This window comes from Vombatus ursinus, unplaced genomic scaffold (assembly GCF_900497805.2).
Source record: "Vombatus ursinus unplaced genomic scaffold, bare-nosed wombat genome assembly UNPS02014805.1, whole genome shotgun sequence".
Classification (NCBI taxonomy): domain Eukaryota; kingdom Metazoa; phylum Chordata; class Mammalia; order Diprotodontia; family Vombatidae; genus Vombatus; species Vombatus ursinus.
The window spans coordinates 15,172,884-15,186,151 of NW_020954583.1; the positions used below are offsets into that span (position 1 = coordinate 15,172,884).

Consider the following 13,268-nt stretch of genomic DNA (forward strand, 5'->3'; position numbering starts at 1 on the left):
AAACTTCTACCACCTGTAATTCTCCCCATCACTGTATTAATTAATTGCTGCCTACCTAGAATTAAAATGCCTCCAATTATCTCCTCCTGTTCAGTCATCCCCATACTTCTAAATTCCATATTCCGTTTGAACTCCCTCCATCCTTTTGACAATGCTTTCCATATATCTCTTCCATAATGAACAAGTTTTGCTAAATTCTGGACTACTTACTATTATACTTCTTCCATGTACTTGCACTTACCTGATTTCCCCCTCATGATATCGCCTATCTGGCCATCCTCTCCAGTACTTGTACTTTTTCTCATACCCTGTCTCCAGCATCACTCTGATATTAAAGTAGAAGTTAAAATACTCTTTGCTTCCTGCTTCTACTTCCAGACTCTATTTGCTGCCCTTGCTCAGTAAGTTATTCTCCTTTGAAATTCATTCTATTAAAATTTTTCACTCTAAACAGCTCATTGTTGTTCAGTCATTCAGCCATGTCCAACTTTATGTGACCCCATGGACTTGCACACTAATACTGTCCATTGGGTTTTCTTGGCAAAGATGCTGGAGTGGTTTGCCATTTCCTCTTCCAATTAATTAAGGCAGAGTTGAAGTGACTTGCCCAGGGTAACATAGCTAGTAAGTGTCTTAGGCCAAATTTACACTCAGGTCTTCCTGACTCTGGGCCCAGTGCTCTATCCAATGAGCCATCTAGTTGCCTTGTGGTGACTATTATCTCATGGCCCTCCAAAATTCTTCCTCCTTTTTTAAGGAATGCACTAGATCACTGTCTTCCTTTTCTTCCCAACTCTTGCACTTATTCTAGATGTTTTTAATATTCATTTTATTACTCTCACACACTTTAACCATCTGGTTCCTTATCTTTTCAAGTCTCTTAACCTCCCCTCCTCAGTCACATATAAGGATGGTAATACCCTAGATTCGAGTGTTACCCAGAACTGCTTCACCTTTGTGATAAAAATTCTAATGTGACTCCAACTATCACCTATCCCTATGCCTTACTCCTTCTGAAACTATTCCTTGCCTTTATCATGACCTCTAATTTCTCTCTTTACCTCTCAATATTTTCTTGGGCAATTTCACCTGATTTAACTTCACTTCCCAATTGTGACTCAGTAGTTAATCAGTTAAATTCCACATTGTTCTCTTATCCCACCTCCTTTGTGCTTTGTTATTCATCTCTTGCCAAAATTCTACAGTTTTCCTCTGCCCCTAGTCACATACTGCTGCTGTGTATATTACAAGTTTATGTCAACTAATCTTAACTAGATCCTTGCCTTAAGAAGGCAATCTTTCATTCCTCTATAATTGATTCCCCATCCCAATTCCCCTCAGAACTCTTCTAAATCTTGTCTTCTTTTCTCATGTCTTCAAATCGTCCCCTTTCTCATCTGAGTATGTCAGCTCCTAGTAAAAGAAAAGACAAACCAACAAAAACAAAAACTATTAGGCCATTCACCATGAGAACCTTTTTCTTCTCTTTTCTTCTCAAAATTCCTTGTCATCATCCTTCATTCTCTCTTTACTCCCTGTAGTCTCTGAAAATGAGTTTCCCCTTCTCCAGGTCAGTCCTTTTTACTTGTGCCTTTGATCCTAATCCTTCCTGTTTTGTCCAGCAGATTGTCCCTTCAGTCATCTTTCCTATCTTTCTAATCTTCAATCTCTCTCTCTCTCTCTCTCTCTCTCTCTCTCTCTCTCTCTCTCTCTATTTTTGCCCAAATTCTTTCCCTACAACCTACAAAATTGCTCATCTCTCCAGTTTTAAAAAAACCTTCACTATACCCTACCATCTCCTTAAATGAATGTCCTATGTATTTCTTCTTTTTCTAATTAAAACTTCTAGGAAAAGTTGTTCACACTATTCACTTATACTTCCTGTCCTCATTCCAGAATCAGTTGTAATCTGGTCTCTCACCTCCTCTCTCTAATCATTTCAAGGGTTCCCAAAGTAAGTGATACCACCCCCTTGGGGGATGCTGGAACAATCCAGATTGGCAATAGTAGCCTCAGGTGCAATTGGGAGGTGTTGAAGAAAATAAGTGGGCAGTGGAAGCATAAGGAAAGAAGAGAAGTAAGAAATTTTTGAAAAAAAAGTTCATACATGTTTCATCTGTTCTGTAACAGAATTAAAGTCATAATGATTACATTATTTTCCAAATAAAAACACAAAATGCAAGTTACAATCTATCAGTGGTCAAGTCCACAGATAGGTCTTAACAAGCAAGTGTTGGTAGGTAAGCATGTTGTACATTGTCCAGCACTCATTAGAAGGAATATGTGCATGTAATGACTTGTTTACAATATGATATTATACAGTTATATGACACAGTATTGCATCATCAAAGTTTCAGTGCAGGAAAAAAATCACAAATTTATAATAAACTATTAAATTTAAGATGTATCATTTTAAAAAACATATTTTCTGTTTTTTTAAATGAAGCAAATTAAAAAAAAACATTAAAGAGTTAAAGAAAGTAGATTTCCAGGGGGGGGCTGAGTAATTTTTTTTTTTAAAAAGGGGGCAGTAGACCAAATAAGTTTGGGAATGCGATAATGAAACTTGTCGCTCCAAAGTTACCAACAATCTTTTATTTGGAACAATTGATCGTCTTTTTTCAGTCCTCATACATTTTGACATCTCTCCTGTTTTTGACATTACTGGACAATTTGTCCTCCTAGTTACCTCCTCCTTTCTGTTTTTTTTTTTCTTCCTGTTTCTACCAGTATGAACAATCTCTTCTACTGGATGAATGTATTCCCTGGAGGTACTGAAGGAAATGTTTTTGTCAGTATTTTAAAAGTAAACATCCCTTTGTAAAAGCTACTCTTTTACTTTGTAAAAGCCACTATAGTGGTTAAATGGACCTGAGAATCTAGTTACTAGCCCCTACAATTGGAACAGGGGTCACAGCCAGTACAGGTACTGGCACACTGCAAGGGAAATGTAGCTGACCTGTTCTTAACAGAGTGGTATCAGACCCTACACATTAAATATACAAGAAAGTTGAAGCTTGTTCTGCTTGGTTCCAAGAGAGGAATGGGTAGAAATCAGGGTAAAGTCAATTTTGCTTAGATGCTAGAAAATACTTTTACATAATTAAAGCTCTTCAAAAGTAGAATGGGCTGCTTCGGGTAGCAAGAAGTTGCCCACTACTAGTGGTTTTCAAGTGGGTTGGCTTGTCAGGCATGTTGTAGAGAGTTTTAGGTTTGGCTTAACTAAGATGACCTCTGAAATTTCTTCCAACTCGGTCTCAGTAGTTTGGTGAGAGGGTAACAATGGCCCAAATATCCCTAGGATTGTGGCTAACAATCTTGCCATTTTTTGGAATGCATCTCACCTAATACTCACAGCCTGTAACCATACTCACCTCCCTATGTAAGTCTTTGCAGAAGAGAGGAAAGGAGTCATCATGATGTGGGTGAATATCACATATAGTTGAACTCTCTGCCTAGTATAAAGATTTCATTTTTTAAAGATTAAAAGCCTGACCCATACTTATCTAGATTAAAAACAAAGGTAAGGGAAACTGAAGACTTTAGAAAGTTTACAATTTCAGAGAATTTTGGTGTGAAACACATGCAAGACTTCCTTCTTGGTTAGACACATGACTATATGGAAACTGAGATAGGGTCCCATGTTTGTACCTCTTTTGTGACCTCATACCAGCAATAAACATCTGACAATGAGAAAATGATTCCAACAGTTGCTCCACTCTGAAATTTCTCTTTCTTTTTTCTTTTTTTTAAAAGACACATTTATTCATCATCATGATCAGACTATTACACTTAGCAATCAACAGCATAAGTGCAAAAAAAAACTACATTAAAACTCTTTGTTGGAATGCTTTACACTTTCCACAGAACAGAAGCTAAAATAAACTGTTATGCAATTAGTCATACAGTCCTAGAGTTTTTTTTTGCCCATACACAAAAAGTATTGTCTCAAACTTGTCTTTTTGTATCAGCTAGGCCCTGCCACCACTGTGCTTGTCTGAGTTCACAAATATGTTATTACCTGTAGCTTCCCTGTCATTTCTCTGGCTCTCCTCCCCTATTAAGCTTTGTTTCCTAATAGTAAGCAAAATCTGCTGCTACTTCTACTACTGGAACCACTATAGTCACCTTGGTTATGTGGTTTGGCAAAATATTGGCCCTCACCAAAAGAGCCTGACCTGCTTCCAAAGTTTCCTCCCTTCATGGGACCAAAGTTTAAAGACTGATTGTTATAATTGCCTAAATCATTGTAGTTTCTACCACCTCCAAAGTTGCTTCTATCATTTCCAAATCCATTGTAGCCATCTCCACTTCCACCATATCCTCCACCACCATGACTACCACCAAAACCACAATGACCACTGAAGTCCCTACCTTGGCCAATCTTATCATTTCCAGCAAAGCTACCTCCATGGCCACCACCAAAGTTCCCAGAACCATTTCTACCTCTTTGACTAGGTGAAGCACTGGCCATTTCTTGCTTAGACAAAGCTTTCCTTACTTCATAGTTGTGGCCATTCACAGTATGGTATTTATGAATGACAGTCTTATCCACAGAATCATGGTCATCAAAAATAACAAAAGCAAAGACCCTCTGCCAGTCATGATTTCAATCACTTCAAATTTCCATATTTTTCAAAAGAGTCTCTTAAGTGATGTTCCTCAGTATCTTCCTTTAATGCCACCCACAAAGATCCTTTTCACAGTTTTGGATGCCTGGTCTTTGAGAGTCCTCTATGGAAATAGCTCTCTTGGGTCCAACAACTCTGTCATCCACTTTGTGAGGTCTTGCTGCACCTACCTCTTCCACTGTGGCATAGGTAACAAAACCAAAGCCCCTGGAACATTTGGTATTTGAATCCCCCATTACATTGCAATCTGTTAGCATGTCCCATTGCTCAAAATGGCTCCTTAGACTCTCACACATTGTCTTGAAGCTCAGGCCTCTGATAAAGAGTTTCCTAAGCTGCTTGGGCTCCTTGGGGACTCTGACTTTTACTTGGCAAGAGCAGTAGCAGACACTTCAGTGATCCTTCTCCAACAGCACTGAGGACAGAAAATGAAACTTCCCTTTCTTGTTTAAAAGAGTCATTCAAGTAAAACTCCCAGGGTGAGGAACACCATAGTAATCACTGATAGGAATCATAAGTTAAATTGACACTTGGGTCCTGACTTTCAGGGTTATTCTTTATTGAGTAAAGACAAGATGGATGAATAAAACCATATAATATCATAGTGATTCAAAAAATAGGAGACTTCTGGGCTGGAATTGGTAAGCAGTCATACCTGCATGGAACACATTTGCTCTTGGAGATAGATTGAGTTTAGGTAAATGAGAGTCTTGAAACAGTCACTGTAGAAGGATTTTTAAGACTAGATCAGCTTGAATAGAAAGAGTCATGACTAGGAATATTTTTACCCAAGACAGAAAATATCAAGTGTTGGAATAGTACCAGGGCAGAGAACATTCTGACAATAAATGCAGTCACATTGGGAGACAAGTCAGTAAGACTCTTGCCTGAACAATGGGGTCCTAGAGGGGAATGGCACTAGGGTGGTCAATAGAAGATCATGGAATGGAGGTTGAAATAGGGAGAAAGCCTGGGGAGGAAGGGCACCCCCATTCAGATGTTGGTGACATCTAGCAAAACCCCATTTCCCCTACACTGTTTATGGCTCTGAGTAGAAAAAATTCTGAAGAAAGATACTTCTTACTGTATTAGAGAGAAGAGAAGCAATGCAGAAAAGCAAAAAAAAAAAAAGACTACTAAAACAATATAGGTGATGATAGTACCAAAATTAGGACTGACTCTGACTATTAAGAATGAAGAGAAAGAAGAGAATCTGAGAAATAGTTGTTCTTTTGTTGTTATTTACTTAAGTTGTCTCTTACCTCATGTGGGGAGTGAAAGGGAGAATGAGAAGGAAAGCGATAACTCACCACTTTGGCACTCAGAGAAAACAGAACAAAAAAGACTCTCAAATCAATTCATGTTATGAAAATGATACCAGAAATAATTAAGGCAAATTCAAATTGAGTGGTAGAGAGAATTCATTAATATAATGGATTTTACATGATGGAAAGAGAGGTACATTTTTTGGTGCCCTATAAATTTCAGTGTCCTGGAGAAAAATTTCAGCACAGCTCTGGAGAATAGTGGCACAAATTCTTGCAGAAAAACAAAACATACGTTGACTAAGTAAATTGTAGCTTTCTTTGGCAATGAAAGTGTTAAGGAACTTTAAAGTGAATGCAATTTATTTTAAATTCAATAGAAACTATCTTACTCTATTTCCAATTGTTTTGTTACTCAACTTGATGATATATAATTTTGATTTTTTAAAAGGGAGAAATAATCAGGTTACTTTATATGCCAAATTTGTTCTTATCTGGTTGCTATGACAATCTGTCTTCCATGGTTATTTTTTCCTTTTTGTGAGTTTATCTCTTTTTAATGATATAGAAACAGTTTTCCTAGGTAAAGAGTTTGATTTCCTTATACTTACAAGAATTTTAAGAAATAAAATAAGCTTCAGCATTCCAAGCTGTCTTATTTTTTAATAAAGATTTTAAATGAAAAAGTTGGGCTTTTGTGTGAAAAAGGATAAAAAAGGGAAACATGTAGAAATTCTAAATTTATTTATTTCCAAATTGTAATACTAACACATGCCTAGGAAATGTTTTGTTCAGAACTGAATATTCATTTTTGTTTTTCCTCTACACTTTTGGTCTCTCGATTTGTTGTAGACTGGACAGTTACAACACAGTCATTACTTGTAGGTGCTTCTTAGAGACAGTTTTGTAGTGAGAATACTCAATGAAGTGGAGAACTGAATTTCTTCCTACTTCTACAAATTAGCTCCTTTACTTTTGAATTAGTTACTTAGTCTTCTCAAGCTTCTGTTTTCTCACATTGAAAAAAAAATTAAATCACTAATCTCTCTCTGTTTCTCTCTCCCTTTCCCCATGACAATCTCTCTTTCTCTATCTCTGTCCCCAAGTCCTTTCCTAACTATCTGTCTCTATTTCCATTTTTGTCTCTTCCTCTTTTCCCTCCCTTCCTTCCTCACTTGCTCTCCCCTTCCTTTGGTATAGATAATTTTTAGTAAGGAAAAAAACTATCTTTATCTTTATTTTTAATCTTCCTCTTGTCCTGCAATTTAAAAGTTGGGGTAGGAGGTGACAGAGATTAAATGACTTGCCCAGGGTCAAGTAGACACTTTGTATCAGAAGTGATATTTGAATCTAGGTCTTTTGAATCTGGGTGCTATCTTTAATTTTTACATCATCTAGATTTCTCCCTGTATGCTTTCCCTTTTCTCTTCCAATGGTGGGAATTATCAGAAATATTTGATATAAAGAATTTTTTAATTGATCATTTTTGTTCTTTTCTTAGATGAATTAAATTTATTTGTATAGAAGTTTTAAAGTTTTATTTAATCAAAGGATCTATTTTTAAAAAAAATTTCCTGTGTCTCTTGTTTGTTTAAGAATTAATTTCCTTTTCATAGTTGTAAAATGTATAAGTTCTGCTTCTCTTCTGTTATTTATTTATTTATTTTTATATAATAGTTAATGTACAGGTCACATTTCCATTTTGAATTTATTGTAGAATATGGTATAAAAAGTTGGTTTATGCTTGCTTTCTGCCAGACTGATTTCATGTTCTCCCAGCAGCATTTATCAAAGAAGAAGTTGTATCCTAGCTAATTTATGTTTTGGGGTTCCTTAAACATTGAGCATTTGAGTTCCAGCATTTTATACTCTCTTACTTAGTTTCTTCTATTGATCAACTTTTCTATTTTTAACTAATACTAAATAAATGGTTTTGATGATTACTACATTATATTATAGCTTGACATCTGCATATTCTATTCTTTCTTCATTATTCCCTTTTTCATTATTTTCCTTGCCATTTTAGCTCTTTTATTCTTTTAAATGTATAGTTATTATTTCATCTAGCTTGATGTATGGTATAACACTGAATGTTCCATCAGCTACTTAAGTTTTAAATTATTTTGTTAAGAGGCATTGATGCAATATAAGAATGAGTGTGTTTTGGTAGATTGATTTCCACATATTTTAAAGCTTTTTGTAGTTCCAATAGGAATTTCATTTTCTGTTGTTAATTTTTGTAGTTTGTTGTTATGTAGAAACACTGTTGATTTTAGTGGGTTTATATTTTAACACAACTTTGCTGATACCATTAATTTTATCAAATAGTTTCTTTGCTGATTCCCTAGGATTTTCTAAGTAAGCCCTCATTTCATCAGAAAATAGGGATTTTTAATAAGACTATCTTTACACCTTCATTTTCCCATCCTTTTATGGTTATTGCTAGCATTTCTGGAACTATAATAGTAGGAAAGTAATTTACTTTTTATCTTTATTGGGAAAGGTGTTTTTGTCTAGTTCTATTGTAAATGATGTTTGTTTTTCAACCAGTTAGTCAATAAACATTTATTAAGTGTCTGCCTTGTGTCCTGCACTGTGCTAAATGCTGTTGTTGTTTGTTCTTTCTTCTTGAAGATGACCATGACATCAGGGAGAGTCATCTGGGTCCAGTGGTGAGATATATAGACCAGGACAACCAGAGATTGTCCTGGATGCAGCGGGAGACCTTGATCTTTTTAAGCTAAGGTCTTTAATAGGTCTCAGTTTGACTGAGGCAGTGCCCATTCAGTGATAAAGACTAAGAAATGAGGGACTGGTAATACAATGAAAGGCAAAAGATATTCTCTGCCCTCGAGGAATTTACAATAAAAGGGGAAGACAATACATGAAAAGAAGCTGAAAATGGGCCAGGGAGAAGAGAGGACCAATGGAAGAGAAAGGGTATGCAGCTGAGGGAATGAGGAAGTCATTCAACTAGATAAAAAATTGTCCCCAGGAGCCCCACTATAATAGAGAATCTACAAAGAATTCCCTGAGGTCCATCCTTTTGGTTTTAGATAGACAGATACTTTTAATAATATTTGTAGAGGTTTTTTAAAAGTATAAATGACTGTTTTACTTTGTGAAATTATTTTTCTGCAGCTATTGAGATAATCATGCACATTTTTGACATTTCTTGTATGAAAGGTATAAATTCAACTTTGCTATAATAATTAATGTCTTAGATAAATATTTGTAATACATTTGAAAGGATTTTACTTCAAAATTTTGAAATTTGACTAATATATTGGTCTATAGTTCTCCTTTGCTTTTTCTGTGCTTAGTTTAGGTATTTATGAAAGAAATTTTTTCTTTCTCACTTTTTGAGAATAAATTGTGTAATGTATATATTAATTCTTCTTTAAAAGTTTGCAAGTATTCTCTAGTAAATCCATCAGAACCAAGAGCTTTCCTCACCCCATTTACAATTCATTTTTAGTTAGTTCTGATTCCTTTTCTGAGATTGTTTCCCTTAAGGTCTCTGTATGGTATTATATTACTTGAATGTGTTATATCTTTGAAAGTGATCTCATTTCTTTTGTGTTATCAGTTGTGTTGACATATAAGTATACATTATAGATTCTGATAATTCTGTTTTTCCTGAGCTTATTTATTTCTTTGTTTTGTTAATTTGCTTTTCTACCCCTTTCCTTTAAATCTGCTTGACTAAAGGTTTATCGATATTGTTCATTTTTCAAAGAAGCAGTTTATAATTTTGTCATTTCTCTAGTTTTGATTTTTGATTTAGTCATGTCCCTCTAATTTTCAACAATACCTCTTTTGTGCTCATTTTATTGTTTATTTTTAATTTGCTAGAATTCTAATTTTAGAAATAGTCAATTAATTAGTCATTGCTTGGTATTCTTTCAAAGTTTTTAGGGATAAAATTTTCCTTCTGAGGTCTAATTTAATTACATATAACAAATTCTGGTTTTGTGTTTCATGTTGATTTTTTCCTCACACACTTATTGATTGTTTCTATTATATCTTCTTTTATCCACTAAATATTTAAAATGTCATGATTGAGTTTCCATTTGGTTCTGTTTCTTTTGATTATGCTCTCTTAATTTAATACTTTTTATTGTTTTATGATCAGTGATGTGTATGTATTTAGTATTTCTGCTTTTTCACATTTATTTGAAATTTCTTTGAGTCCCATTGCATGGCCAATTTCTATAAAAGTAATTTGGCAGATTGGGAAATATATATATACTTTAGTATTCTCATTTGTAAGGCACCCTATATCTTTTAGGTCTAAATTTTCCTGAAGTGATAGAATAAGAGGGGAAAATAGAAATAGAAAAAAAAAATCTACCAATCACCATCTGAAAGAAATTCTACAAGGAAAACCTACAGAAGTATGATAGTCTAATTCCAAAACCCCCATCTCAAGATTAAAATATTACAAGCAACAAGAAAAAAACAATTTGAATTTGGTGGTGCAACAATTAGAATCACATAAGACCTAGCAACAGTTACACTAAAAGACCATAGGTCTTAGAACACCAAATATCAAAGAGCAAAAGAACTGGGGTTGAAGCTGAAAATATCACAACCAGCAAAGTTAACATAATCCTGAATGGAAAAATATGGACATTTAATAAATTGTCAGACTTTCAGTATTTTATTTTAAAAAATACCCGAACTTAATAGAAGATTTGACATATAAGATCCAAGAGAAATATAAGGTATATATCAAAGACTAATTACAAGGGACTCCATAAGGACAGACTGTTTACTTTGTATATGAGGAAATGTAAAAAAAAAAAGTGTATCTAAGATTGTTATTATTAATTAGGCAGTTCAAAAAAAAGATTGGGGTAGAGCAGAGTATGATGTGATTCTAAATAGTAAAACTGTTTAAGAAAAGGTAAAAAGAGTAATGATCTTATACAAATGAGGTGTGAGAGGAAGAACTGACACAGAGGAATTAGATGGGGGAGGAGGGTTGGTAGTTCTGGAATCCTACTTTCATCCTGAATGGGTTTAAAAGGGTATAAAAGTCTACTAAATTCAGAAAGAAATAAAAAACTAATGAGATAGGGAATGGGGAAAGAATAAGGAGGGATTTCTAGCGGGGAAGGTTGAGGGATTAGGATAAGGGTGGGGTAATAAAAAGGCGTTTAGATAAATAGGAATGAGCAGATAAGGGAAGGATCCTTGGAAGGGGAAGGTAGGTTAAGTAATAGGAGAGCAAGGTGTCAGGTAGAAGTAAAGTAGAGGAGTTACAAGGGATAGGAAATAAGAGATACACATAAACATAAAGTAAAGATCAGGAGTAGAATTTTTTAGGGAAAAAAGTAGGGATAGTAATCATGATTGCAGACAAAGTTAAAGCTAAAATAGATTTAATCAAAGGAGAAAAAATAGAGAAACTGTACTCTATGTCTGCAATAGTAATCAATATTGTTTTAGACTATTTAAAATAACTAGACTGTATGAGGATGGAATATTGCTGTGGTATAGGAAATGATGAGTTGGTGGATTTAGAAAAATATGGAAAGACTCAGACTTATGAAGGAAGAGGTTATCCACCCTCAGAGAAACAAAAGACAAATAAATATAGTTTGGTCTTGCATAGATACATATGAATGTATATATGTATATGTGAATATGATTATAGATATTTAACTGTATGTATGTGTATGTAAGTGTATGTATGTAAGTGTATGTATATATCTTTGTGTGTATACATATATGTATGTAAATTTATCATATAGGTATGTATATACATGCATGTATTTGTGCTTAATTGTACCTTCTTGGGGGTGAAGGGAAGGGGGAAAAAAGAAAAAAATAAAAAGTGCACAGCAGAGAACAAGGAAGCTTACAAGGAAGCTGAGGAAAAATTGACAGCTCTAAACCCAATGTGTAATATTTATTATATATGACTTTCTTGAAATAGAAATTTATTGTTGTATATTTTGAATCCTCTCTTAAGTTCTGCTATGCACGTGGCAATGTTTTTTTCTTTTCTTATTTTGTATTTAAGTTTATAATATATTTCTTTATCTTTAAAAAATAATAAATAAAAAATAAATAAAATTTCCACCAATTTATTCAATTTTACACTTTCCTTTTGATCATTTTTTTTCCTGTTAGATTTATCCAACTTGGACAAAGAGACATTAAATTATCATTTTATTATTACATTAATATCTGGATGCCATTTTAATATTACTGTCTTTCTTGTGTTTATTATAGTCAATTTATCCTATTTATACCTTGTTCATTCATACCTGTTTTCATGTTGTCTCTTCCATTAGACTATGAGATCCTAGAGAGCAAGAACTGTCTTTTACCTTTTTTTTTTTAAATCTCAAGCACAGTACAAAGGGCACAATGTCTGCCAAATAGCAAGTGTTTAATAAATGTTTCTTGACTGATCTTTCTGAAACTTTAGTATTTTTTTTCATTTTTAATTTTTGATCCTATCTAGTTTGGAACATATAACATCGTCCATTTTTCCTTTATGCATAATGCATTATTTCTTTTTACATTGTGATTTAAAAAATATTTGTTTTATGGCATAATCATATTTTACTTTAACCTTTCATTTTTAACTCTGTATATATCTTTGCTTATTATGTGTACTTTCTAGAGAAATAAATTGTAGATTTTTTTTTCTTTTCTAATCTTTCACTCTCCTTTTATGAGATTGTATAACCTATTCAAATTTAGCTTATGATCATTATTTTTATGTTATCCATTTTTATCATTAGCTTTTTTTATTTCAGAATCTTTCTTTTCTCCCTCTTTTATTTCAGCACTTTATTCCTACAACTGTTTTTAAATTTTTTTTTAATTCTACAAAGACTATCTTCACCCCATCTTCAATATTCCCCTCCCATTTGCTAACTTGTTCCCCCAGTTTTGGAATTTTGTTTGACTTATTTGGTTTGATTTATTTTTCTTGCTTATTTTATTTACCTATCTAATTCTTTCCATCTTTTCCCACTTTCCTTGTCACCTCTCAGTTAATTGATTAATTCAAAATCTCCCCATCTGTCCTTCTTTCCAAATCTTATTTGTTAGTTTTTTCTATACCTTTTTCTTAAAAAAAGACTTTTTTTTTGTAACTCCACTTCACTATTTTCCTTCCCTTTCTGTCCATCCTAAACTTTTATTCTTTGCTTCATGGTCTATGTACTTATTTATTCTTTCTTTATTCTCTTTGTGATTCCCATGAAACTAAAACTTCTGAAACACTAAGTTTGAGTGCCCTCCTTTAGGCAATTGTGTTGAAATTGAAACATACCTTTTCATAATTTTCCCCCTCGTCACTTCTGTTGTGCCTCATTCTTAGAATTATTATTTCATGAGGGAAGTGAAA

General features: G+C 33.8%; 1 pseudogene; it reads right to left on the reverse strand.

The window, feature by feature from the left end:
- Nucleotides 1-4,060: 4,060 nt before the first annotated feature.
- Nucleotides 4,061-5,898, reverse strand: LOC114051757 (annotated as a pseudogene).
- Between the last annotated feature and the right edge of the window lie 7,370 nt (nt 5,899-13,268).